The sequence below is a fragment of the Equus asinus genome, chromosome 5 (genome assembly GCF_041296235.1).
Source record: "Equus asinus isolate D_3611 breed Donkey chromosome 5, EquAss-T2T_v2, whole genome shotgun sequence".
In the NCBI taxonomy this organism is placed as follows: domain Eukaryota; kingdom Metazoa; phylum Chordata; class Mammalia; order Perissodactyla; family Equidae; genus Equus; species Equus asinus.
The window spans coordinates 39,357,927-39,383,559 of NC_091794.1; positions in this window are offsets into that span (position 1 = coordinate 39,357,927).

Genomic DNA, 25,633 nt, shown 5'->3' on the forward strand with positions numbered 1-25,633 from the left:
TTTTAATTTAGAACACTTCACTTTTTTGTCTTTAAAACATTTAAATTGTATTTCGAATTACATGTGGGAAGGGAACACCACAAACCTTCCAGGATTTACATCCTGCTCAGTTCATGCTCTGTGTCTGGGCTTGATGAGTGATGCCTGAGTAAGGTCTCTGCCAGTCCCCTGAAACCGTACTCGAAATCAAGTGTTGGTGCATAGGGACATTTTTCAGGGGTAAAATCCAAAGGGCTCTGACAGTAGGAAATGTTGAAGAACCAGTTAATGAGTGAGCTAGAGAGCAGGTCGGTTTTTGATTCACCCTTTGTGTCTGGGGCTAGGGCAGTGCCCGGCAGAGTGGGCACACAATTCTGGTTGATACACAATGAGTCTTTCTGAGTGCTGAAGATTATTATTTATGTATCAAAGAGAGGTAATTAGTGATTCTGTGACCCTACTCTCTCATGGCTATTTAACATTTGGTCTAGTCAGCTCTCACATACACACACACACACACACACACACACACATACATACTTTTTTCTTTTTAAGTTATTAGATGCTTCCTAATACTCTGGCAAGGTTAGACTAGCCGTGGTATAGAACTTGGTAAAAGGGTCGTTTGCTGTGCTTTAATATTGGGGTTTGCTACGTCTTAAGTCAGATACATTCTTAGGTACTCCATCTTCTCATTTGTCAATTTTAAGTCGACCTGTTGTTTTGTTTGTTTTTAAAATTGGCAGGTATTGTCTGAAGGCAAAATAAATCCAGAGAATGTTAGCCCCATTTAGCAGAGGTTCTTGAATATCTGTGTGTGCTAGAATCCCCCGGGAAGCCTGTGGAACCTGTGGATTCCAGAGCCCCACCCACAGAGGGTCAAGATAACTAGTCTGGAATCCACCTTTTTAACAAGGACCTCAGCTGATTCTGAGCAGGATGCTCTGACTTTGCAAAACACTGTTCTGTGTTGGCTCCCTCTCTCCATTAATATCCACTGAGGTTTAAATGCAAATTTAGGGGGGAAATGAACCTGTATCCTTCTTAAAACTTGCCTTTGAGTCTGCATTTCCATGAGACAAAGCAAATGTGGAAAACTGCTCTAGGCGAGAAGCCACCAGCCCTGTTTGAGACTTGTGGGGTTTGGTTTGGTTTGGTTTTGAACGTGTGGGTAATTTCTAAATTAATCAGTGAAAACCTAAGCAACTCTGTGGAAAAAGTTCTCTTTATCATCTGCTTCCTCTTGGGTGCTAGAGCATATGAAATTTTAACACTGAAACCTGCAAGACCTGCTGCCAGTGGATTCCTGAGGCCCATGATGGAGGGTATGGCACTCAGTCACACTGTTTGTTTGTAAATTTGTTTGTTTTGACTTCATGTAGCTACATCCTAAAAGTATTATAGCTATGTCTGGAGCTTTGGCCTGTTGCTGCCGAGAAATGTGTTGATGGTACACAGCCTTTCTTCTCAAACACACTCCTGACAAGGGGAGACTGTGTTTGGTTTGGTTTTGTTTAAGAACATTCATTGAGTACTTGCGTGTTGTAATTACAGCTAGTTGATTTTACATACATTTCATGTAGTTCTCACAATATCTGCAAACAAGGCATGTTGTTACATCCTGTGGTATATTATTTTGATGACAGTAGTGGTACCCCATTCGCCCGAAGGACTGCAGCCCCTGCAGCACGATTTCTTCAATGCAACAATAATAAACATATTAGTATCTTAAAGTAAAACCTAAATAAATTTTTCCTATTCCATTCCACAGAGAAGAAATCTGAACTGAACCATGTTAAGTGACTTGTCCAAAGACGCAGCCAGTAACAACAACAGCCAGGATTTGAATGCCTGTCTGGTGACTTTCCGTCCCAAAGCTTGCACAGTTGTGCAATAGACTGCGCTCCAGGCCTGTGATGGATGCTCCCCCATAGCTGGTCATCAAGCCCGAACGATAAAGGACGGTGCTCAAGGAGAAGAGGGGGTCTTCTAGGGAACTTTCTTCCAAAGAGCACAAGGAGACTGGGAGCTTCTTGAGGCAAGCAACCTTGCCTTATTTTTATTTGCGTCCTTGTGTGTGTGTGTAGCCTAGCGTCTAGCACACTAAACGCTTATCCCTCTACATTCATCAAAGTGGGTATGCAGGTGCATTTCCATATAGTATCACGTTTCCTTAATTTTAGTACCTGAGTAACAATAGTAATGGCCAATATTTATGGAGTACTTGTCAATTGCTTTACAGACAATCCTTGTTATGGACTGAATGTTTGTGTCCCCAATAAATTCATCTGTTGGAGCCCTAACCCCCAGCGTGACGGTATCTGGAGGTGGGGCCTTTGGGAGGTAATTAGGTTTACACGAGTTTATGAGGGTGGGGTCTTCAAGGTGGGATTAGTGCCCTTATATGAAGAGACCGGAAATCTTGCTCTTGCTCTTCTTTCCGTGATAACACAGAAAGAAGATGGCTGTCTGCAAGCCAGGAAGAGGGCTCGCGCCAGGAACCTAAGTGACTGGCACTTTGATCTTGGACTTCCCAGACTCCAAAATGGTGAGAAAAAAAATGTGTGTTGTTTAAGTCACTCAGTCTATGGCGTTTTGTTATGTCTGCAGAGCTGGCTAAGATGGTACCCTATGAACTGGTACTATTTATCAATGAGGAAACTGAGGCACAGAAGACTAAGCAGCTTTCTCAAAGTCACACAGCCAGGATTTGGATCAGGCTAGTCTGACTCCCTGAGGGACTGATTATTTCTCGTGCTAACATGTTTCCCTGCCCCTGGCTCTCTGACGGGAACAAGATATAAAACAACACCCTGTTGCAGAATCTTTGAGTAAACCAAGGTCAAAAAGAGTATTAGTTATAAGTGGGGGATATAAATTAACATGTAAAAATCTGGTCAATCATGCTGTGAAATGTAGCTCACAGGCAGACCTGGACACTAAAACTTGCATTGATTCCCAGACAGGCATTGATGCCGCCAGTCTTCCGTTCCTCCGCCCTGATGCTGACCCCCAGGTTCTTGGGATTGTTGTGGGATAAATGCTGCTTTCAAGAAACCGCAGATCTGAGAGTGGACAAGAGCTCACCAAGAACTCCAGCTACCTAACTATCTCGCCTGCTCACCATCTGACCACAGAGGACTAGTGACCAAATCACAGACTTGAAACTTAGCAGCTCTGAGTACCTGTCTACCCGTCCATCTTGCCTTGTTCTATGCAGTTTTTGGAAAGCCAAGACCTCTACTTCAGATTGCTTGCTTTCAAAAGAAGAAATAATACTGGGATCCTGCCGCAGGGAAACAGCCAAGATCCACTCACAGAAATGACTGAAATCTATGTGTAGTTGCCGAGGCCTGTGGCCGCTAAAGAAAGACTCAGACAGAAGCTCCTGGGTGGGAAGAGTTCAGCGTTAGACCTGGCTCTTCCCAGCCTCCTGACTTGGGGCAAGTTACCAAATCCGCACGTGTGCCTCAATTTCCTCACATACAAACCAGGATATGAAAACCTGCCTTCAAGCATTGTTGTGAGGATTAAATGAGATAACTTGTGTCTGGCACATCCCAATGCACAAATAAGCTTTGCAAATGCTTTTTTTGTTTTTTAACCAGACAAAGATAAATCTTCCCCGCTGACATATTTTTCTTTAGAAAGGTAACAGAACATGCTTTTAACATAAACCTGCATCTGACTTCCATATAATAATGGACAAGATAAGGCACCAGAAATCTTTTAGAATTTTTTTAGGTGAGCTCTATTAGTCTGAGTTAAAGAAGCAAAAACCTTTTACTACAGGCTGAGAAGGAAGAGAAAGGGAAAAACTAGCCTCTTTAAACAATGAGGGATATATTTTTTTTGTTAGTATCTTAAAGAGGCTTTTCTTACACAAACAGGAGTATTTGCTGGTCAGTACCAGATTTTTTTTTCTTTTGATGTATATTAAAAAAATTAAAAGGAATATTCTTAGAAAGACATCTGTGCCTGGGGTGACTCACATTTGATCAGTCCCTGTGAACCAAGCTTTTCAGGGGATGTGCAATTATTTGCTCAGTTAGGCTTAAACTTTTTATTTATCTAATCACCTCCCTGTAATGCTTTGATCTGAACTTCCAAGGCCTATTTTTCAACCACTTTAGCTACATATTTTAAGTCTTATGGTCTAATCAACCCCAGCTCATAAAACATGCAATGTCCTGTTTAATGCATCCTATTAGGAAATCAGCTGCCACATGGATTTTGAAATCTCCCACTTTGTGACTGGGTGAGCTGTTTGGAAGTGTCATTAATGTCATTATTCTGGGAGAGCAGAAGAGAACCGGCAGCCAAGTGCACCCTTGGCGTGGAGGCCGGCTTCTCCCCGCTAACGCTTGCTGAGTGACTCAGAGGTGAATCACCGACTTCTGCAGGTGTATGCTCGGGAGTCTTGGAAGCCTTCCACAGCCCAGCGGGGGCAAATGTTTACTTCGTTAGTTCATGGGGTTACTCAGTAGAGCCAGCCAACTTAATTTGACTGTGCAGTAGCTTAAAAAAGTATATATGTATGTATGTATATATATATATATGTATATGTATCTATGTACATATTTATACTCTGGGGATTCACTGCAACTTAGGAATTTAAAAGTAGAACCTGATACTGAGTAATTAGAAAATGTGTTAATTTGAAATCTTTGGAAAGAAGAGTAATTCCTAAGTGTGTCACTTTCATTGCAAAACACACTCTTGGTCCTGGGATTCGTCCCTCTTGTCTCTCTGGTTGGGCCATGTGAGGGTCTAGGGACCATCACAACTGGTGCTTAGCAGACCCCACTTCCTTTCTCAGCCTTGGAGCTTATTTATTTGAGAACTTCAGAAACTTTAGCACATCAGAGACTTTTTATTTTTAAAGAGCGCTCAATTTTTTCAGTGGAAACAAAAAAGTAAATATAAAGACAAATATATTTCTTTCCTTTGTTAATCTCTGAACAAAACTTACTTAGGCATGGTAGCAGCGCCTAATGAAGACAGCCACCAATTAAATAAAGAAACAAGATTGAAGAATATTGAGAAACAGCCACAAGCCATAAATTTGCTAAAACCTGGTGGTCAAAATCTATGACACAACAAGGTACACAATAGTAAGAGCTGACGTTTCATTCCTTCCCATGTTTCAGCACTATTTAAAATGCTTTATATATACTAATTCTTTTATTTATCAGAACAACCCTGTAATGTTGGTACTGTTATTGTCTCCATTTTACAGAGGGAAACTCTCTGCAGAGAAAGGTTAAGTAACTTGCCTAAGGTCATACAGATAGTAAAAGATGAAGCCAGAATTTAAACCCAGCCCATCAGACCCCTGAGGCTACATTATAAAGCACTATGTTAATCTAATGACAGATTTTTAAACCAACAAAGCAGAATCTATGCATCCAAATGAATCCTGCCGCGCCAAACTAGTCACCAATGTCTACTCTAGACTTATTCCACATGTTGCCGTGGCTCAACAAATCCACAACTCTCTCTCTTTTTTTTAATTTTCTTTTTTAAAAATTCCCTCACAGACCGTGGCTTGTTGTTCTAAACATCACCAGTGAAAGCTTTACTCTTTGAGGTCGGACTTGACCTTGGGGAACAGTCAAAAGTAAGTCAGAACTCAGGTTAACGAAGAGAGGAGGAGTCAACTTGGTAAGATCGCCATGAGTTAAACTGTCTCTAAAGATAATTTTCAGACAGGGGCTCTAAAATTCCAAAACTATTTTGTGTAATGGCAGCATAATTAAAATAAACGTGTCAACCTGCAGAGGTCATTCGGAAGAGCCTCAGACGGAGGGCAGTGGGGCTGATGCGTCTGATGCAGCGATTCGTTCTCTAAACATATGAAACCGCACTATCAGGTCACGACTCACTAGACGCTCCTTGGCCACCTCACCTGCCAGAACACCTTTTGACTCTTTCCCATGTCCAAATTTATATAGGATAAATATATCCGAATTTATATCTATAGTCAAGATCCCGGCGAGAAAGAGACGGCAATTCAAAATGGGTGAAGAAAGGAACAATACCAAGGTCACGAACAGAGTTTTTGGAAACCAACAACAGAAAGTGCAGATCCCTGGAGGAGCAGCAGAGGGCTGCCGTCACACCCCTCAGCCCAAAGGATGCAAGGGAGGAGCAGTTACAAGAGCCCGGGAGGCTGGCCGCTGTGCAGAGAGCTGCTTCACAGGGACTTGTGGCGGCCAACCAGGAAGGGAGCCAGCTCGGGGCAAATGCTTCCCGCTCCTCCTCATGCCTGCTGAACTGCTGGGGACCCAATGACCAACCCAAGGAATCTAGACAGCAAAGAGACTGTCCATTAGACAGGCCAGAGAGATCACCTTTCTAGGGCGGGCGGGGTTAGAGAGGTGCTGGACAAGGACCACTTGTATTTAGGGGACCGCTCCTGAATACAATTAGCAAAAATCTGAATTTCCACTTTCTTCTCGAGCCTGCTTTCCATCTGGCTCACACCTCTCCTAGAAGGAGGAGGAAGAAACTCTACGTCTTAGTGCTTCCTTTGGAGCCACTGTTATACCGTGACGCCCAGCCAGCCTCTTGGTGGGCAGGGGCCCCTGCCACTTCTTGACTGGGTGCTGTCAGCACATTGCTTAAAGGTTCTCACCCGACGAGGCGGAGCGTTACATTAGATGACTAGGCTTTAAAGTTTCTGAGGCCGCCAGGCATCAAGCAATAATCTTTTAATGGAGAGACACCATTTCTACTATTTTTCTTAAAAAATCAACTTGTCTTCCTTAAAAAATAGGCAAAAAAAAGAGTGAAATACGCCTGATAAAAATAAAATAAGGGCACTTAAACAAGTATTGTAGCAATGAAAAATTAACATATATCTGATTTTAGTAAAAGAAATAATAAATTCTACTCCTAAAGCCAGTTCTTAACACTGAAAATTTACTGGAAGAGTGTTTTTTTAGTAAATAAAGTGTCCTCTAGTGACGCCAACCACTCATATCTCTAAAATATATATGTAGGACATGTGTGTACCTCGATATTCTCCACAGCGCGAATCCATCCTGTCTAGGTGGTACGTGCATGTGGGGTCAGGGAGAGCCACCTTTTGGTGCACAGGACTGTGATCCACCGTTGTAGCCCCAGAGGTCCTGTGAAGGGGCCCTACGATTGATGTTACTTTGTATTGAGTGGGAGTCTCTTCTTGGACCAAGAAGCGTGTGTTTGCAGGGTCTGAGGCAGAGGGAGAGCCTGGTACCCACCAAACTTGCCTGCACAGAGCAGAGTCCCTGACATAGACGGGCTGCTCTGCAATGCCTGCCAGTCAGCCCGTTCCCAGTCTGGAATTTCCATCCTATGGTGAATACCCTCCCTCCTGTGGCACTGTGTGCTGGGGCCTCATCTCACTTTAGGTGGTACGGGCCCGTGGAGACCACAGAAAAGGGAGGCACAGCGCTGGCAACGAGCCTCGGTTTGTTCCATCAGAAGAGAGCCTCGTCTTTTCTCTGAGGAGCACAAGTGACGAAGCAGTGGGGTGGAGGGAGAAGTGTGTGGACTTCACAGCCTGCAGAACTGGGTTTCGATCAACCTCTACCCTTGTCTGCTGTGTATCCTTGGGTCAGTCCCTTAATGTCTGTTTTCTCATCTCAGAAATAGGGATGTGAATCAGAGATGACGCCTCTGAAGTGTCTGACACACGATGCGAGTTCAGCAGATGGCAGTTATTACTGGCAGCGATGGCCTCTTGTATGAGGCAGTGAGTACTGTCATGTTTCTTTCTATTGCCCTGACCACTCGCTTGCCATACAGTAGCTAGTAGCACTTTTCAGTTAGTTATTTAGCATTTCATTTTTCTCTGGCTTCTTTCCTCTTACTAGACTGAATCTGAGGATTCTTTGAATCCCATACGTCTAGAAAAGTGCACACAGGGTATACTAGGTGATATTTGTTCAATGAACGCATCAATGAACCTTTTGAAGGCAATGCCACAGAACATGTACACATGAATGCAAAAGTGTGTGTGGATATGCACGCATGTGTGCAAACAGAACTGTACCCACAGCATCCTCCTACACACACATACGTGCAGCTCAACAAACACATCCTTATGAAAAGCAATTAAGGCACATTCATGACTGAGTGAGCTGAGCCCCAGTCCTGTGGATTTCAAATGGTTCTTTGCACTAACTTAAATCGCTTTTTAAAATGTGTGAGTGAATGGATGCTCTGAAATTGGATATTAAAGCGTTCTACAAAAAAGTGCCAAAGAATAGCTACATATATCCACGAACAAATTTCCGACAATAAGTGGGCTTTTGAAGTTTTTAGAAGAACATTGTTTCCAGGGCTACTTCAAACATGAAAGCAGAGAAGTGCCAAATTCTGAAGCACTCTCTCTCTCCTTCTATGAATGGGAGTTCAGTTCTGTCAAGATAATGCTATTCTAATTGCTCACCAAAAATAATGGCCACATCATATTTATTATTAGTCCTTTTGAATTCTAAAGAATCCGTTCTAACACATTAGGTTCATGTTACATTTCCCAGCACAGACTTGATCAGCATTTTTCCTCTGCAGCTTTGCAGCGTATTCTCTGGGTGACAAGGATGTACACATAAGGTGTCTCCAAGCCACCTCTATAGGTCCAGAAATTTCACCGAAAGGTGTGTAACACGAAAAATCACAGATATAGAGTGATGTGGTTTGAAAAAACAAAAACAAAGACCACTGACTTTGCAACCTAACCCTGGGATTTATTGCTTACAAACTGTGTGATGCTGGGAAAGTCATTGACTTCTCTGTCTTATTCCTCAACGGTAAAATATGGGGAAAAATACCCGCTTCCCATGGGGCCATCGAGCCCTTTCAATGAGGTAATAAACAGAAAGATTCTAGTGTGTAGTTGGAACTGTTGGAACATAGGAACTTTGGGTTACAAAAAATGAAGAACTGAAGACCAAAAAAAAGTCTATAAGAAAGAGATTTTCTTTTATGAAGAAACCTAAAGCTGCCTGCCCTAGGTGTTGTGTCCAGTGCTTCTAGCTGCAGTGACCATGAACTGCCATGATCCCCTGTGTCCTCTGAGCCACCCAGAGATGAAAAGTCTGACAGTGCCACGTGTGACCGTCTATCGGTGGTGCAGAAATGTGGTCTGCTCGGGAAGATCCCCCCTAAAAATGGCATTTTCCAGGCTTTGACAAGCCAGAATTCCTGCATCAGTGAAGGCCTTGCTATGGGCTAGAGACACAACTCTACCCTTACCATGTCAGTCATACTCGGGGTATGTCTGTGACCTTCCATCCTCTGTGTTTATCTAGAGCCTAGCACTGTGAATGGCACAAAACAGTTTTGCTGACGGAAGGAGGAGATAGAGGAATGAATGGATGAACTCTCTCTCCTGGTCTTTTTGTGTCGTTCTCCATTCTTAGTGCTCCACTCATCCCTCCTCCTTCATTCCGGTCATCAATCCCAGCACTTACTTATCTCTAGGCAATGCTCACCTCCTCCCTGATCTATCACACCCCCAGTGCCAACTGCAATATCCACTGGTTGAGCTGTCTTCAGACCTCAGAGTATGGCATTTGGATAATGATTTTGCACTTGAGCTGTCCCATGTTTTGTTTCGTTTTGTTTTTGAGGAAGATTAGCTCTGAGTTAACATCTGCTGCCAATTTCCCTCTTTTTTTTTTTTGGTGAGGAAGACTGGCCCTGAGCTAACATCTGTGCCCATCTTCCTCTACTTTATATGTAGGATGCCTGCCACAGCATGGCTTAACAAGCGGTATATAGGGCTGCACCCAGGATCCGAACTGGCGAACCCTGGGCTGCCAAAGCAGAGCACATAAACTTAACCACTGCACCACCAGGCCAGCCCCAAGTTGTCCCAAGTTTTTATATATTATATCCCCATCAACCCCTTCTAGGGCAGGAATTGTCTTTAACATCTTGAAAAAAAATTTTAAATGAGTTTTTAGTATATTTGGGCAGGGGCCTATAATACAACAGGCTTTATTTATACAAAATAAAATTAGACAATGGTTCTACTCTTAGAAAGTTTACTTGACAAGGCAGATAAGACCTAAAGCTGAAGAGTAAAGTAGAAAGTGAAGAATGCTGAAAGACTGATATGGATGAAAGGATGAGAGGAGAAAGGGAAGTTTCCATCACATCTTCCAGGTGGCGCAATCACGGCAGACTGTTGGAGGAGGCACCATTTCAGTTGGGCCTGGAAATATGGTAGGAAAAGCCCTCCAGGCAGAGGAGAAAACATATGCAAAGGCATAGAGGAGGGTGGGAGGTGTTGTGGCAAATATTTATATCACACTTTACAATTTTCAAAAAGGCTTCATGCCCTTTCTCTCCTTTGCTCTGCACAGCAGCCAGGTGAGGAGGACAAAGCAGAGGTTACCTGGCTGCTTCCACAAGGGTGCAGAGAAGCTGAGGGCCCAAGCTGGTGGTTGAACTAGGACATGGCTGTCAGTAGAAATGAGGTCTGACTCCAGGTCCACAAGCAAAATCTCCCTCTTTGGATAGAGCAATGGCCCCTGTGGAAATCAGTCAGTCCTTGGTCATGGATGATGAGCTTGGATGGGAGCAAATGATGCCCCCCTCTTGCTTCTGAGAGGGCAACAACCCAAGAGGTGTGTGGATACCTGGAAGGACTGTGAGAGCACTGGGTACTAGGGGTGGACACAGATCATGAACACCGCTATGGGACAGCTCTGAACAATGGAGGACCTTGTGAGGCAGGTGACACCACAGGGGAGGGAAGGCCTCCGAATAATCACGAGGGTTGTCATTATTGAGCCTTCCTCTGAGCTACGCACTGTGCTCTGTGTATTACGTGGATTATCTCATTTGATCCTCACAACAAACCTATGAGGTGGGTTCTCCTTCCATCTTTAGAAGTTGGGGAAATTGAGGCTTAGAAAAGTAAGGAAACATTTCTCAGGTTCTCAGTGGTGAGGGGTGGAGTCAGGACAGAACAAGAACTGACTGCCCTCTGAACCCCTGGGCCAGAGGTTCTGAACCATCTGGGTGCCATGAAGCCCTTTGCTATCTGGTAAAGCCTGTGGACCTCTTCCTAGAAAAATACTTTGAAATGTATAAAATAAGATAGGTAGGTTTACGAAGAAAACCAATCATATTAAAATTTAATTACCAAAATATTGAAAAACACATTTTTTTATATAGTAATATATGTGCTGCTTTGTTAAAGGTTAAATGATAAGAGCTGGTGGCAGGTCAGGATTTGGGAGTTGTGAAGAATGTAAACAGTATTTTGAGATAGCGACAACTGTAATAGGATATGAAAATCTCTGTGATTTTTGCTGATGACACAATCATAGGGACCACTAATACTACCGTTTCGTTCCACTCAAAATGGAAGAAAATGCTAAATTTCAGTTAAAAGTTAGTGAAAACTAAAATGCTTTGGTTCCATTCAAGTTTCTAAGCCAACTTCTCTTCAGTGACCCTGGCCTAGGGACTCCTGGGCCAGTCTCCACTGTCTCGTGGCCAGGCTCCTGATGGGCAGGGTCTTTGCAGCCGGACCCTTCCCGCAGCCCCAGCACTGCCTGGGTTGGTGGAAGCAGAGACTTTAAACACTTCCTGGGAAAGATATGCCTGGGACATAGTGGGTCACTCTCTAGGGGAGGGCAGGGAACAGCTCAGACGGGGCTCATAGGACCAGAACCAGATCAAAGGGCTCGAAGAGTGAGCACAGGAGAGCAATAGCGGGCAGAGGGGAGGGGCTCTCGGTGGTGACTAGATGGATGGAGCAGGGTTAGGGAGATGGAGTCATCGGCTCCATGTCAGAATCCTGCACTCCAAGAGTGGGAGAAGGTTCGGGGGGAGGCGAGGTGGAGAGCAGGGGAGATGTGAGCTGCAGAATATTTCTCTTTCCCTCCGCTGGAGACAACATGAAAGAATGGGAATGTGAAGCACGATCAAGTTGGCAAATCCTGTTGTCCTCACTTTCCAGCCCTATGGCCTTTGGTAAATCAAAACCCTTCTCCAAGCCCCTGTTGCCTCATCCGAGTGGGAGGAACCGAAATATTGAAATCATAAGGTAGTTGAAGGACTGACCCACTGATTGGCATTTGGCAGAGTTCCTGACATGTGGTTGCTGCTCAATAAAATTAGATTGAATGTGAGATTGCTATTTCTGACGGTCAAAAATGGCTGAATATGAATAGTTCTGTATGGTTCCAATGATAGTTCCCGGCAAACAGGGGGAGCTGTTGTGAACATACCCGTCTCCGTTTGGTGGCGTTAGTTGCAATATAGGATTAAAGGAATCCAGCCATGGATAATCCCACTCCATCTCCTTTAGGGGAGGGGGGTTACTGAGAACTTCCTTCGCCACCCTCACCCCATAATCCAGAGAAAATTCTGTAAAGGGAGGCTTACATTTTCTTTCGTATTCCAGGGAGCCGTAAATCACGAGTCACAATATGGCACAGTATGGGCTCTTGTGATGTGGATGAAGAGGCAGATGGAGGAGAAAGGATTTGACGTGTCTTGGACCAGCACTCCTATTTTTCCGGTATGAGCAAAAAAAGTCCACAGTGGTGAACTGGAAAAACCTGTGGGCTAGACCTGGGCTTTAACCCATACTCTGTACTTAACACTTAATTGCTTGTATGACTTGGGCCTATCACAGCCACCCTGAACCTCAGTCTCCTCTTCTGTAAGAAGGGGATCCTAGACCAGAGCATCTCTAAGATCCTCTCCATGGGTAACCTTGACAATGGAGGCTCTCTTTTGCTCCTCAGCTCAGTTCTAGGATGCCACAAATTCATTGTGGGTCTCAGTTCAGCCATCAGCTGAGCAGTGTAACAATAACTCACCCAGTATGATGGGACTATGGGAACTCAGGTTTGGAGGTGCATCTGCAGAACCGGGCAGGTGTCTGGAGAGGCACGTGGAGGGGCCTTGCGACGAAGCTAAGTGGGAGCCAACAGAAGCATGGAGGTTAGTGGGGCAGGCAGAGGAATAACTGTTTAGGTTTGTTTTGAAGTGTAGTCTTTCTGAAAGCTCATTTCACATTAAATTATAAGAACCTCATGGAAAAGTGATTACAAGCTCTTTTTGCAGTAATAAAACAGCCTTTTGGACAAAGAAGCACTAAGGCTTAAAACATCTGAAAATATCTGATTTTTCTAGGGCTTGATTGAGACTGATGTAGGTGCTCTTGGCATTCAACTTGGGGAGGTCGCGCCTTTTTTTCTTCTTCTAATAATACTGTTTGGCAGCTTTTCACTCTATCTCACCACAGATCTTTGCCAAAACTTGAATTTACTTCCGTCAGATTAACTGTCTCCAAAAACAAACTGGCGTTTCTTCTAAGGGCTCCGATTAAAAGGATAAGCTTGAGTGACACTCCCTTAAATGGCTGGATGTTCTCACCGGGCTAGGAAATCAGGACTGGAAGAGTGGCAGGGCTGAATTCAGTCACACGGCGGCACAGGCCTTTGGATAGTGAGAGGGGCTGTGCTGTGTTTGGAAAGGACGGGTGAATTATGATTTTGAATTCATACCTCTCAAAAAACTGTGAGAAGAAATCCTTTCAAATCGCTCAACCACCGCTTTGTTCTAGGTCTCGACCCTTCAGTTCTTTGTTTGTTTGAAACATCGCCTTCAATAATTTTACTGATCAAATTATGTTGGCTTCCCCAAAGCACCAACGAAATAGAGGCCTCTTCTGGCTGCACAGCTGAATGCATATGGAATTTGAATGAGTCGACTATGTATGGGCCAAAGAACTTTCTCTCTTTAACATTCCAGTAGAAAAAGAGGAAAGTCCAGGAAAGACAGAAAGCAAGAAAAGATGAAGGAGACATTCACTGGTTTTCCCCTCACCCCTATCTATTATTCGATCCCTCAAGAATAAGAATAAGGGTCAAAATAATTTTCCAAGCAGATTTTTTTCTTTTTTTGTTGTTGTTTATTAATTTTCTTTTAAATGTTCACATGATGAAGAAAAAATAAGGAGGAGACAGGGAAGAAAAAAACAGGATTGCTGATTTTCTTAACAGGTTACAAATCTGAATGCCTAACAAACAGAAAAAATTTAAATGAGATAAATTTCAAGAATTGAGCCAAAATGTGGTTCCTGAATCTTCTCTAGCTTTCTTTCTCTTATTAAAAGTGTCTCCCTCAAAATAACAGTACCTTGAATGAAAGGGCTGTGAGAAAGCTATGGAAAACTTTTTGTCAAATGTAAATACTATGCTAAATTCTCTAATCCTGTATTGATACCAACTACCCAGAAATGGAGGACAAAACAACTATCATTGCTTTTCTCCCCTAACTTTTATTACTCAGCCTGAGAAGATGTAGGATCAGTAAATAACACTTTTAATTAATTCCGAGAAAAAACCATTTTGCTCAGATCGTTATATATACTTAAGCTTTTTCATTGCTCAAATCCAAATTTCTCTGAGTTAGAGCCTATTTGGCTTATCTAGGCAGGTTACGTTATATTTTTATTTTACATTATCCATCTCTTTGGACTCTGAAAATGAGACTGTTATCCCTTCTCTGGATAAGTTAGGCTGAGCACATGAGAAACGCATGGTCACCAGCCTCAAGCCTATTAAGTGACTGAGTTTCCTTCCACTCTCTCTATAAGGATGAAAGCAGGCTAACTGCTCGGTGCCCTCAACTGTGATACAAATGTCCCATCGAGAATGAGATTGTTCGTAGGGCCTGGTATAAACGGAAAGGAATTTAAAAAGATATCTCAGTTCACACTGACAGTCGTCTCAGTAGAATCTCCTAACCCCTGATGACCAGTGAGATTCCTCGGACTTCGTACATATTTTTGAAACAAGTGGTTGCCAAACTTCTTTTATTATACACCCCAAAAATATCATATCAAAATATGCATATTCACGTATTTATTATATACACTTACTGACCACTGCTGTATTACATACTTTATGAAATAGGCACGAAAATGGAAATTTTAAAAGAATCAGATGAATATAAAACAAACATTTAAAACAGTTACTTTAGTTCTTAAAGGCACAATAATATTTTGTTCTCGATAAAAATATGACTAATCATATTTTAATGAGAACAATATCATTGAGCATATTTCATGTTCTACAAAAATCCTGACATCAGTTTAGGATTCAAAGGTCTGGCTCTGAGTTCTCCTTATTGTTATGCTTGTTATTAATGATGTCAAAGCTTAAACAGATTGTCCCTGTTCTTAGCTCAATGCGGCTATTGGTGAGCTCGTCCTAAGGGCAGGAGAAGCATCAGCTTTGCCATTTTTTGTTCATTTGTATTCACACTACTAATATTAATTCCAGGATGTGGTTTCACTGTAGGAATCTTTTAAAGCTATTAGTCTATTTTGTGAGGGATCCTGTAGTTAAAATTGGGTAGTATAATCCACAATTTCCTTGAGCTGAGCACGTGAAAACTGGAAAGTTTTACACTATATGAAAGCTACCCGACAGGTGAGGATGCCTGGTTAGCACCTGGGAACAGGGTCCCTCCCTTGGGATCCCTCCTGAGCTGTTTGAGACCTGCAGTCATCTGACATGTGGGACAAGCAATGGCCTCAGGGTCAATCCATGCGTCGAGTGTTCAAGTCAGCAGAGTTCTATATAAATAAATATATTTGTACATAAAATTATAATGCATAACGTATATACACACATACAGAAAAGCATGCCAATTCTTTCTTCTCTGCTCCCCCCTCCACTAGAATGAGCATATCTGATTTTGGAGGCCACTTCTCAAGGTAATTTGCCTGGTAAAATACATACAGTTATCCTCATATTTCTGATGAAGCAAACTAAACTAAGTTGCTCAGGGTCACGGTCAGTAACTTTTTCTGTAGCCAATGGCCAGCGTTTTCCCTAAATACGGGCAGACAAATAAAATAAAAACACGGTCAAGTAGTTTAGTCGCCACTGTTTTTGTTTTACTTTTTAATTCCATTCCTTAAGACTTGTTTTAGGGGGGGAATGTGTTTTCACTTGGTAGGATATGGGAAAAAGGCTTGTAAACCAATTACTAGTAACAACCAGGAAAACTCAGTGGGACCTAAACTAGAATCAGTCGATAGTACCCTGATAATAAAATCATCAATGTGCCATTATCCTATTATCTGGTTATTCTAACCATTGCCCCTCTTTTTATTTCTTCCTGTCCATCAGTTATATAGACATATAGACATATATATAGATATATATAGTTATGTATAACCCAGCTATGGGTTAGCCTTCATTGGTACAGACTCAGAATTCATGTAAAATAACTCCAGTGAAATGGAAGAACGATTCTAAACATTACTTGAAAATATGACTCAAACTCACGCTGCTCATTTTACATGAAGACTTTTATATTATGAAACGAATATATACAAAATGTGGAGAATAGTGAAAAAGAAAATTACTCATAACTCTGTCAACCAAGATAATCCCTGTTAACATTCTGTGGTATTACCTTCTAAATTTTTTTCTGCTTTTCTTCTACATAGCTGCAATCATATTGCATGTGTAATTTTGCACCCTGCTGTATTTTGGCCTTAACATAAATACAATGAACATTGTCCATGTTTATAAATTCTTACTATAAATATTTCCTAGGCATAAGTTTCTGTGGAGGCATAATAATCTATCAGGTGGATGGCAGCACACTTTTACATGTACAAGAATCCTTGTATAACAAACTCTTGATTCCGATTCTAATGGGAAATATAAATAGACTAAATAATTGAAAATCAATTGCATTTTCCTTTCTTTTGGTGACTAATTTATCTTCTGAATTTTACTAATACGGGATGAAAGATATTTTGTATTTCCCAAACACTCATCTTCATATAGGAAAGGAAAAGTGACCGAAGGAAACAGTAACTGGCAGAGGAAAACCAATTTTTAAAAAATTTATAGATAATGCATAAATATTCTCTGTACTTTATATTGTCTTAAGTATTACATAAAAAGATTAATGAAAGTTAATTATGTGTACAATATTTTAATAAATCATTTTTAAGTTGCAATTTCTTATTGTTTCTAACAATATTAGTGTTGATTACTGACATGAAAAGTTTGGCTATTATTTTATAAATATATCTCTGCATCAGTGAAGATGATCTTAACAAAAGGAGGCTAACTTTTACATGACAATTTCCACTCCTTAAAATAATAAGCACTGTATATAATGAAAGAAGGAATGTAGGAAACATTCATGGAACTATTCTTGAATACAAGCTGTTGTATGGAGAATGACCATGTAAGAAAATGAGACGATAATCAGCTATTGAAGAGTATTGTTAATATCATTCCTGTTTTCTCATATGTACCATTTTGAATAAAACTGCTTGCTTTATGGTAAAATTATAATTATTTTAAATCATATAAAGGGACAAAATTTAAGAGGTGCTTTTCTATGTGTATATATATGTGTGTGTGTATATATACCTATATATATATATCTATGTATTTTCTATATTTAATAGTACATATGAACCAAATTTGATTACCTATTTATGAAAATAAAAATAACAAAAACACTTAAAATTTAGTTAAGGGGATATATCTGTTTAGACAAAAAATGTTTGGATAATTCCACTGTATTTGTTTTAACTTGCCAGAAAAAAAGGTTTTCAATGGTTCTGGCTTTTGAATAAAATCAGCCCCCTGTCTTTCAACAACAGACTATGTTAAGATCTAAGATTCAGTGTGGCTGCTAAAGCACTTAAGCCAGTTCAGATGTCTGTACAGCGCCACTTCAAGCAGTTGAACAAGTGAAGAATTTGATCAACCAGGTGTTAATTTGATGAATTTCTTTCCTCTCTTCCTTCTTTCCTTTCTTCTTCTTCTTCCTTTCTTTCTTCATTCCTTCCTTCTTTCCTTCCTCTCTTCCTCCCTTCCTTCTTTCCTTCCTCTCTTCCTCCCTTCCTTTCTTCTTCTCTCTGTTTTTAGCTGCGTTCATGGAATTTCTTAAATGTTTCAGGGTGCTATAATCAAACTGTAGACCATATAAATTGTTCATCCTTTCGTCTTCTGGAAATTTCTGTAAGTATACTTAACAGAGATTCCAAGACAAGCCTTTTGAACATTTCTCACTGAATCGGTAATCAAACAATCGCTTCCTAATCAAAATAACTTTTGAATCCCAGAAAGGATAGTGTCCTGGCTCTAGAATTAAAGAAAGAAGAATCAGGTCTCAGGTGCTGTGGCATCTCACAAGCAATTGTAACCTTGGGTTAACCTCACTGAGCCTCAGTTTCCTCACTTGTGAAATAAGAATGCTAATGACACCTCCCTCAGAGGGTTGACGTACAGACGAAGTGAAAGGGCATTTAGATAGCCCTTGGCAGAGTGCCTGGCATATAGCAAGTTCTTACTAAACAGTAGCTCTTAGTTATTTAATAGATCATTTCCTTGTGTGCGCAGTACAGGCAGTACTGAACTCATGCTATGTAGAATGACTGCCCAAATGCTCAGTTATGTTGCTCTGGGTAACCAAAGGACTATTCTAGAACTCAGGACAAGTACATTTAATTCTCAGATGGCGTGTTTGTTGATATTAGTCATCATATGTAAATGGTGAAAATAGGAAGACAAGCAATTACGCCTAGAAATACTGCAACTGACAACAAAGACATTTTATGAAACACATTTTATGTGTTAAATGTGGTCAGGAACTGAAAAAGAATCAAAGACTTGATAAAAGATGATAGAATTAAAATGAGCTGTGAAAAAGAAACCCACGTAAATACTCACAAAACGCTTTACCAAATAGTTTGAACCCTGGCTTGACAGGATCTGAGATTTTTAATGTTTTGAGGGCATTTTACTGACCTAACAGAATTTCACTTACACCATAAAAAGAAAGAAAGAAAAAAAAAAAAGCATAACACCTGCTGTATTTAACCACTTTTGAAAACCAGTTAAAGGGCCTCACGCAAAGTAGAGAGCAGCCGGCACGACAGTCCTATATTGTAACTTACAGTCACAGTAACAAAAAGCCGCTCCAGTCTACCGGGTTGGAAATACGAAAAACAGGTTGGAAACGGGAAAAATGGGGGTGTTGCACCTGGGCCCATTTGTCTTCTACCCGACTTTAAAAAACAAAACAAAAACAATACATCTGTTGTACAACTCCAAACTGTTATACCATACAGAGTCAAATTTATTTGGTGACTACTGAATGACGTGGAACCTGTCAACGTAATTCACCAAAATAGGAGCCAAAGAAGATTGGAAACGAAAGTTTAAAGTAGAGGGACTGAAGTTTCCTTAGAGCCATCCCAAAACGTAAACTGCATCACGCTAAAAAAAGAAAATCTATTAGTCTGCTTTTCATCTGGGGAAACTAGTCCCTCAACTGCCATAATTTTCCCGCCTTTTGTTTTACGTCTGAGCTTCATGTTTCAGTATAGTAAATAAAGATGTGATTGGGAGTGAGGGAAGGCCAAGGCACACAGCTGTCTCTCCTCAAAGATCTTTGGGGTTTCCAATCAATTCAGTCAAGGGCAAAATGAATTAATTAGTCGAAAGTCATATTTCAAATAAAACAATTAGCACTTTAATCCAATTTTGTAGGGGGTGGGGACTTCACTGAGTCTCCTGCCTTTTGTTGAAATGGATTCAATTTCAAAGTTAATTTAAAAATTAAAAGCACAGCCTTGAACCTCAACAGAAATACTTAACTATTTGCAGTGGGTATGTTTTTAACCTACCCCTGCTGAGCGAATGAGAGTTGATACAAATTTCCTCTCCACTTTATGGAGGAGAAGAAAGAAATGCAACAAACAAACCAAGGTGGGGGTGAGGCGTGACCTCCAGGGCTGCAGTTCTCTGAGGCATTCCATAAGAAACACAAGTTACAGGGGCTGGCCCAGTGGTGTATGGGTTAAGTTCGCACATTCAGCTTTGGTGGCCCGGGGTTCCCCGGTTTGGATCCCAGGTGTGGGCCTATGCACCACTGGTCAAACCATGCTGTGGCAGGCGTCCCACACATAAAGTAGAGGAAGATGGGCACAGATGTTAGCTCAGGGCCAGTCTTCCTCAGCAAAAAGAGGAGGATTGGTGGCAGATGTTAGCTCAGGGGCTAATCTTCCTCAAAAAACAAAAGAAACACAAGTTATAGATTACAGCATACATCATCAAAATGGGGTAAAATACATGGTAACTGATTAATCTAAGAGGAAATTAACAGTCACTTTTCCTATTCCATATGGAGCATAAACATTCTAACTTTATGTTTAAATTTTTTGAAATTGTATAAACAATATACAATTCTATAAATTGAATCAAAAAGCATGAATAATAATGCAATAATTTATGCAATGATTCTGAAGTCGAGGGAGTTTTATTTCCTTGAATCTATAAAAAAGTAAATACAAAAGTAGCCCTATAAGCTGTTTTTTTTTTTTAATAGCAGAAACAGAATGGATTTTTTAAATAATATTTCATAGGACATAAATCGCTGCATCTTTGGTATCTGGGAAAGCTAGGTACCACTCAAATTTTAATATATGTAGTGTAATTTAGCAGAGCCCTTAAAAAGTGCTACAAGAAGTTTAGTGGAGGAGTACCATTGAGTATTATTGATCTGGCAAAGAAAATGAATGCTTGGAACATAAACCAAATTGCACAGCAAGTACCAAGTACAGGTTTAAAACTGAACCTCCCAATCTTAAACCGAATGATCACCTGGTGAGGAGAGAACTTCAGGAAGAGTCATACATTTAGACAGGAGGGAGCAAATGGGTTCTGGTGTAAATCTGACTGCTGCCCACATCGTAGGCAGCCATTCACAACCATGCTTCCACCTGGAAATGTTAAAAGTCTGTTGTACCCAAACCTAAGTAATAATCCCCCTGCCAGACACACACACACACACACACACACACACACACACACACAATAGCCAAGAAATGAAGAGAGGGCAAAATAACTTTTTAGCGAATGGAAACTTTCTGACTCTAGAGCCATTTCTAACACTGCCGGTCCTAGGCATTCCCCGATGAACAACTTTGATAAGAGCGTTTTCAGCCACATCACTAATTGGTCTACTCTTACTCTTCGCTTTAATTTAAAACCAAAGGGGGGGAAAGTGATTTCAAAAGCACCTGCAATCTGACATGTGTGAGCAGAAGTGAAAGTATTTTTTTTCAAAATTGGATTAATTAGCATTATCAGAAAAACAAAGGGAACAAAGCCACCAGTAAGTAGTGCATTAATCATATTGCTAGTAATTAGTGCCACAATAGAAATACAAGACAAAACAAAGAAGTTGGAAATAGTTCTGAAACTAGTCATATTTTGTAAGTATCACTAGCCAAGAAATAGACACACTTGGACGTGCAGAGAGGACAAGAGTAAAATAGAATCTCAAAAATCACATAAAGTTGAAACACTCAATTGCATAAATCCTGAACCTCAGAGAAATGGAGAAATTGATATATTTATTGCGTCTAATACCCAGAATTAAAAAAAAATAGGAAAAAAGGAGATGGAGGAGAAAGAGAAAGAATTGGAGGAAGAGACTGTATTTCCATTTTTAAAAGAGAGAGCTTATGCTATTATAACAAAGCTAATACCAGGTCTAGCCAAACCTCAAATATGCAGGATCAGTTTGAAACACAGAAATAATGAGATTCCTTTTTGCTTTAAATATGTGATTGGGTGACACTGGAGAATGCAAAACCTTTCTCCGAGTGATAAAATATGAAATTAATTATAACATTTAAAGAATGGAACAAATCATATGGTTGATTTCTTGGCCTTTGATTTTCGTATCAGAGTCTATTCCAAGAATCCTTTATAAAAATGTTTCATATGAAAATGCTGATTCACGTTGATTCATTTCACGAAGGAAAATTGAGCCCAGTGAGGTCCAGAAGAGTATGGATGAGAGGAAGACGAAAATTTTTCTTCTGGTTATGAATAGCCCATATTAAGTCATTCACTTCTCTGTGCTCCAATTTTTCTTACTCAGAAAAAGGAAAATTGGCAAAATAAATAGCTGGTCTGAGTGTTACCTCTGTGAACATGGCCTTCTAGGGGACACATGGGATAAAGGACATTTGTTTCTCTAATTAAAAAAAAGAAGTTTGTGCATCTGCGAATGATGACAGGTAATGCTGACTTGGAGTTGATTTTCCTCTCTGAGGCCTGCAGTGTAGAAGTATGAAGGAAGGGACCTCTTAGAAACTAAATGGAACGGAAATATTTGCCTGGGGGCTTCGCCTCTTCCACTTCTTCTGGACCTTCCACTCTTGTTTTCAAGCTTCACTAAATACCTTCCTCAGTCTTTGAACCTTTCTTTTCACCACTCCATCTCTGCCTCTTACTGTGTCGCCCTTCATCATTGGATTATCTCCTTCCATTCCTCACTTATTGCTCTAATTCCTTTCCTCTTCACAAACATTTTCTACTTTCACAATTTGTCAATGCCTTCAGCGAGTAAATCTGGGATTCAGTCACCATCCAACTCCCTCTTTCTCTCACCCCGATCAAGTTTTTTTCAATTCTTTAATTTCCCTATTTACATGACGGTATTAGCAGCGCTTATTATCTTAAGTGGTTTCAACCTTTCAGATAAAAGAAAATCCATTCAACAAAATCCTTTCTTACTTAATTTGGCTAATGAAGTAGCTAATATATTATTTTAATAGTCTTTGCAATATTAAAAAGAAAGGCTTTATAAATATATCTCTGCAAAAAGTCCACATTTAAAGTATAAATATAGCATCAGACATCTAGAAATTATAAAGGGAAAGGCTGATAACTCTGATCCTGTTAAGATAATAAATGCTTGTAGAGACAAAAAATAAACGAAGTTAAAATATAACAACATATTGGGTAGAAATTTGTTCAATATATATGCCAGGACAAGGATCATTTTAATAAATGCACAAACAGCACTTGTGAAGTTAATGAGAAAAATACAAATCTTTCAATACAAAATGGACAAAGGACACAAATAGGCAATTTTTAGAAAATAAAATATAAATGGCCAGTAAATAAGTAAGTGTTCATCATCACTCATAATTATAGAAATGCAAACTAAAGTAATAATGCACTACTTTTCATCTACCAGATAAAGATTTTAAAAATTCAACAATGCTCTTGTTGACAAGAGCATGGAGAAATGGGTGCTCATTCACACATACATTAAACAAATATTTACTGAGTCCTACTCTGAAACACTGATGGAGAGATCGCAAATTGGTGCAATCTTTTAGGAGGGCAATTTAGAAATATCTAACAGAATTTAAAATGCACACATCTTTTGACTTAGGATGTATCTACATAATGAACTTATTAATGCAATACTTTTAAAAGCAAAAAAAATCTAACTGTCCTCCAATACGAGAGACTAGCTAAATATATCGTTATACATATATGTACAATGTATAACATTATACGAGTTATAAAAGGAATGTAATAGATCTATATGGCTGATATAAAAAGCTACCTAAAATATATTAAGTGAAAAGAAATTATACAGATAGTATATAGATATACCTTCTAGAATGATCCCAATTTATAAAAATAGGAATATGTATTTATGTCTATGACATGTTTATGCATTAAAAATTTCTAGAAGGATACAGAAGAAATTGTTACCAGTTGTTACCCACGGAGAATGGTAATAAAGGGTAAGGAGAAAAGGGCATTTCATATTTTCACTTTGTATTCTTTTGTCCTGTTGAATTTTTGTTTTTACAAGGAGTATATGCATTGCTGTTATAATTTTAAAACTAGTTTACAAAATAGGCCATAAAAATGAACTTTCTGTCTTTGCAAAATTAATTTCATAAAGAGATAAAGAAATGTACGTGTATATGTAGGTTTTGAAAAAAATCCATGAAAAAAGGCAGAAAACATTTTTTTCATAATATTACTGTATATTTCATACATGGATATGAATACTATAGGAATAATTAAAGCAGACTATAAATAGATATTCATCAAGTTTGTCTTGGGGCAGCTTTTTTGTTTACATGTTTGAAGTTGTGAAATTAGGATCAAAAACTAATTATAACAATCCTCTCAAATAAGACAAGAAAAAGAATAGTAGGTTTCTAGTCTTAGTAAAGCTTATTTTTCACCATTCTTTGCAATGTACCTTATAATTTTAGCAAGAAAGATCATATTAAAAATTGCTTTAAATCTGACCCAGAGGTTACACCATATTGAAGCAAGGGCAGGTGACTTCTGCATCCTCAGAGCCCTTCAGGGGAAGTCAAGTGAATTAGAAAGAACATGGGCTGTGGATGTAGACCCGGGTTCCATTGCAACTGGGCCTCCCAAGCCAAACACTTCATCTCTCTCAGCCTTAGTTTTTTTAAGTTGCAAAACAGAGATACTAACACCCACCTCAGGATGTATATTTATGAGGGACATAACCTGATTCACGAAGGCAGCATAACACTGTGTGAAGGATGTGCACTTCAGAGTCAGTTATGACTTTGAATCTTCACCCTACCAAGGCTAATGTGTGAACTTGGATAAGCTAATCTCTATGCTTCAGTTGTCTCATTTGGAAATTAGCTATAACAATACATACATTTGTTATGGAGGGTAGTTTCAAAGATTTAAGAGGTAAGTGACATAAAACATTGAACATATCCTGGGACCTAGTTAGTGCTAAGTAAATCTTAGTCTCCAATGCACATGAAGCATCACAAAAAAAAATGTTAATTGTTACCAACCTGATAAGATATAAAGTTCTTTCTTTTATTTCCTTGGTCTATAGAGAAAGCAAAGGCATAAAGAAGAAAGAAAACTGTGATTTGTCCATATCTGGATTTATAAAGATTTCTGTCTAGAGATAGGACAATTCCTCAAAACTTCCTTTGCACTTCTGCTTTTGGCCAAGATACAGTAACAGGAACTGGATTTACTCTCCCACCTGAAAGAACCAAAAAACAGATGAAATACATGAAAAAAACAGTTTTCAAGACACTAGCACCAGGCAGTGAAGGACAGTGATCCCTGAGAGATAGAAAACAAATGGGCTGAGCTCTACTATTGTCCCTATCTTACTGCCTTGAGAGTGTTTTCAGGCTATGGCACAGGGAGTGAGAACCCAGGTGGATTCTAGCAGATGCCCTAAGTTGAGAAAATAGTGCTGAGAGTCTGGGAAGATCAAGGTGGCTGGAATTCACAGAATAGAGTACTAGAGAGGAGAAAGCTGCACAGAGAGAAAACTCTGGATATCTGCAGAGGATCTCTCTCAAATATTCAGCAAAACATTGATCAATGCATGCATCTGAGGAAGGTATCTGAGGCCCAGGAAGAACCATGATAGAGGATGAGAAGTAAGTGTTCAGTGCTGGGTGCCTGTTCCCATCAGCCAGACTGAAAACCCTCATGATTTACAGGGTGTTGGGCAGAATATACACAATAGTCTTAACTCAGAAGAAAACAATAATTAGACTTAGACCAAATACTGCCCTGGTCCTGCTTTACAAATCTTGAGTGTGAGACTCAAAAAGGATAAAACTGTTTCCAAGTAATTTAACTATATGAAACAAAACTCAAGATTATATTCAAGAAGACAAAAATATTCAGCATCCAACGAAGTGAAATCACAATGTCTAGAACCCAATAAAAAATTACCAGGCACATAAAGAAGCAGGAAAGGGTGAAGGGAAAAATCAACCTATTAAATCTGACATAGGACC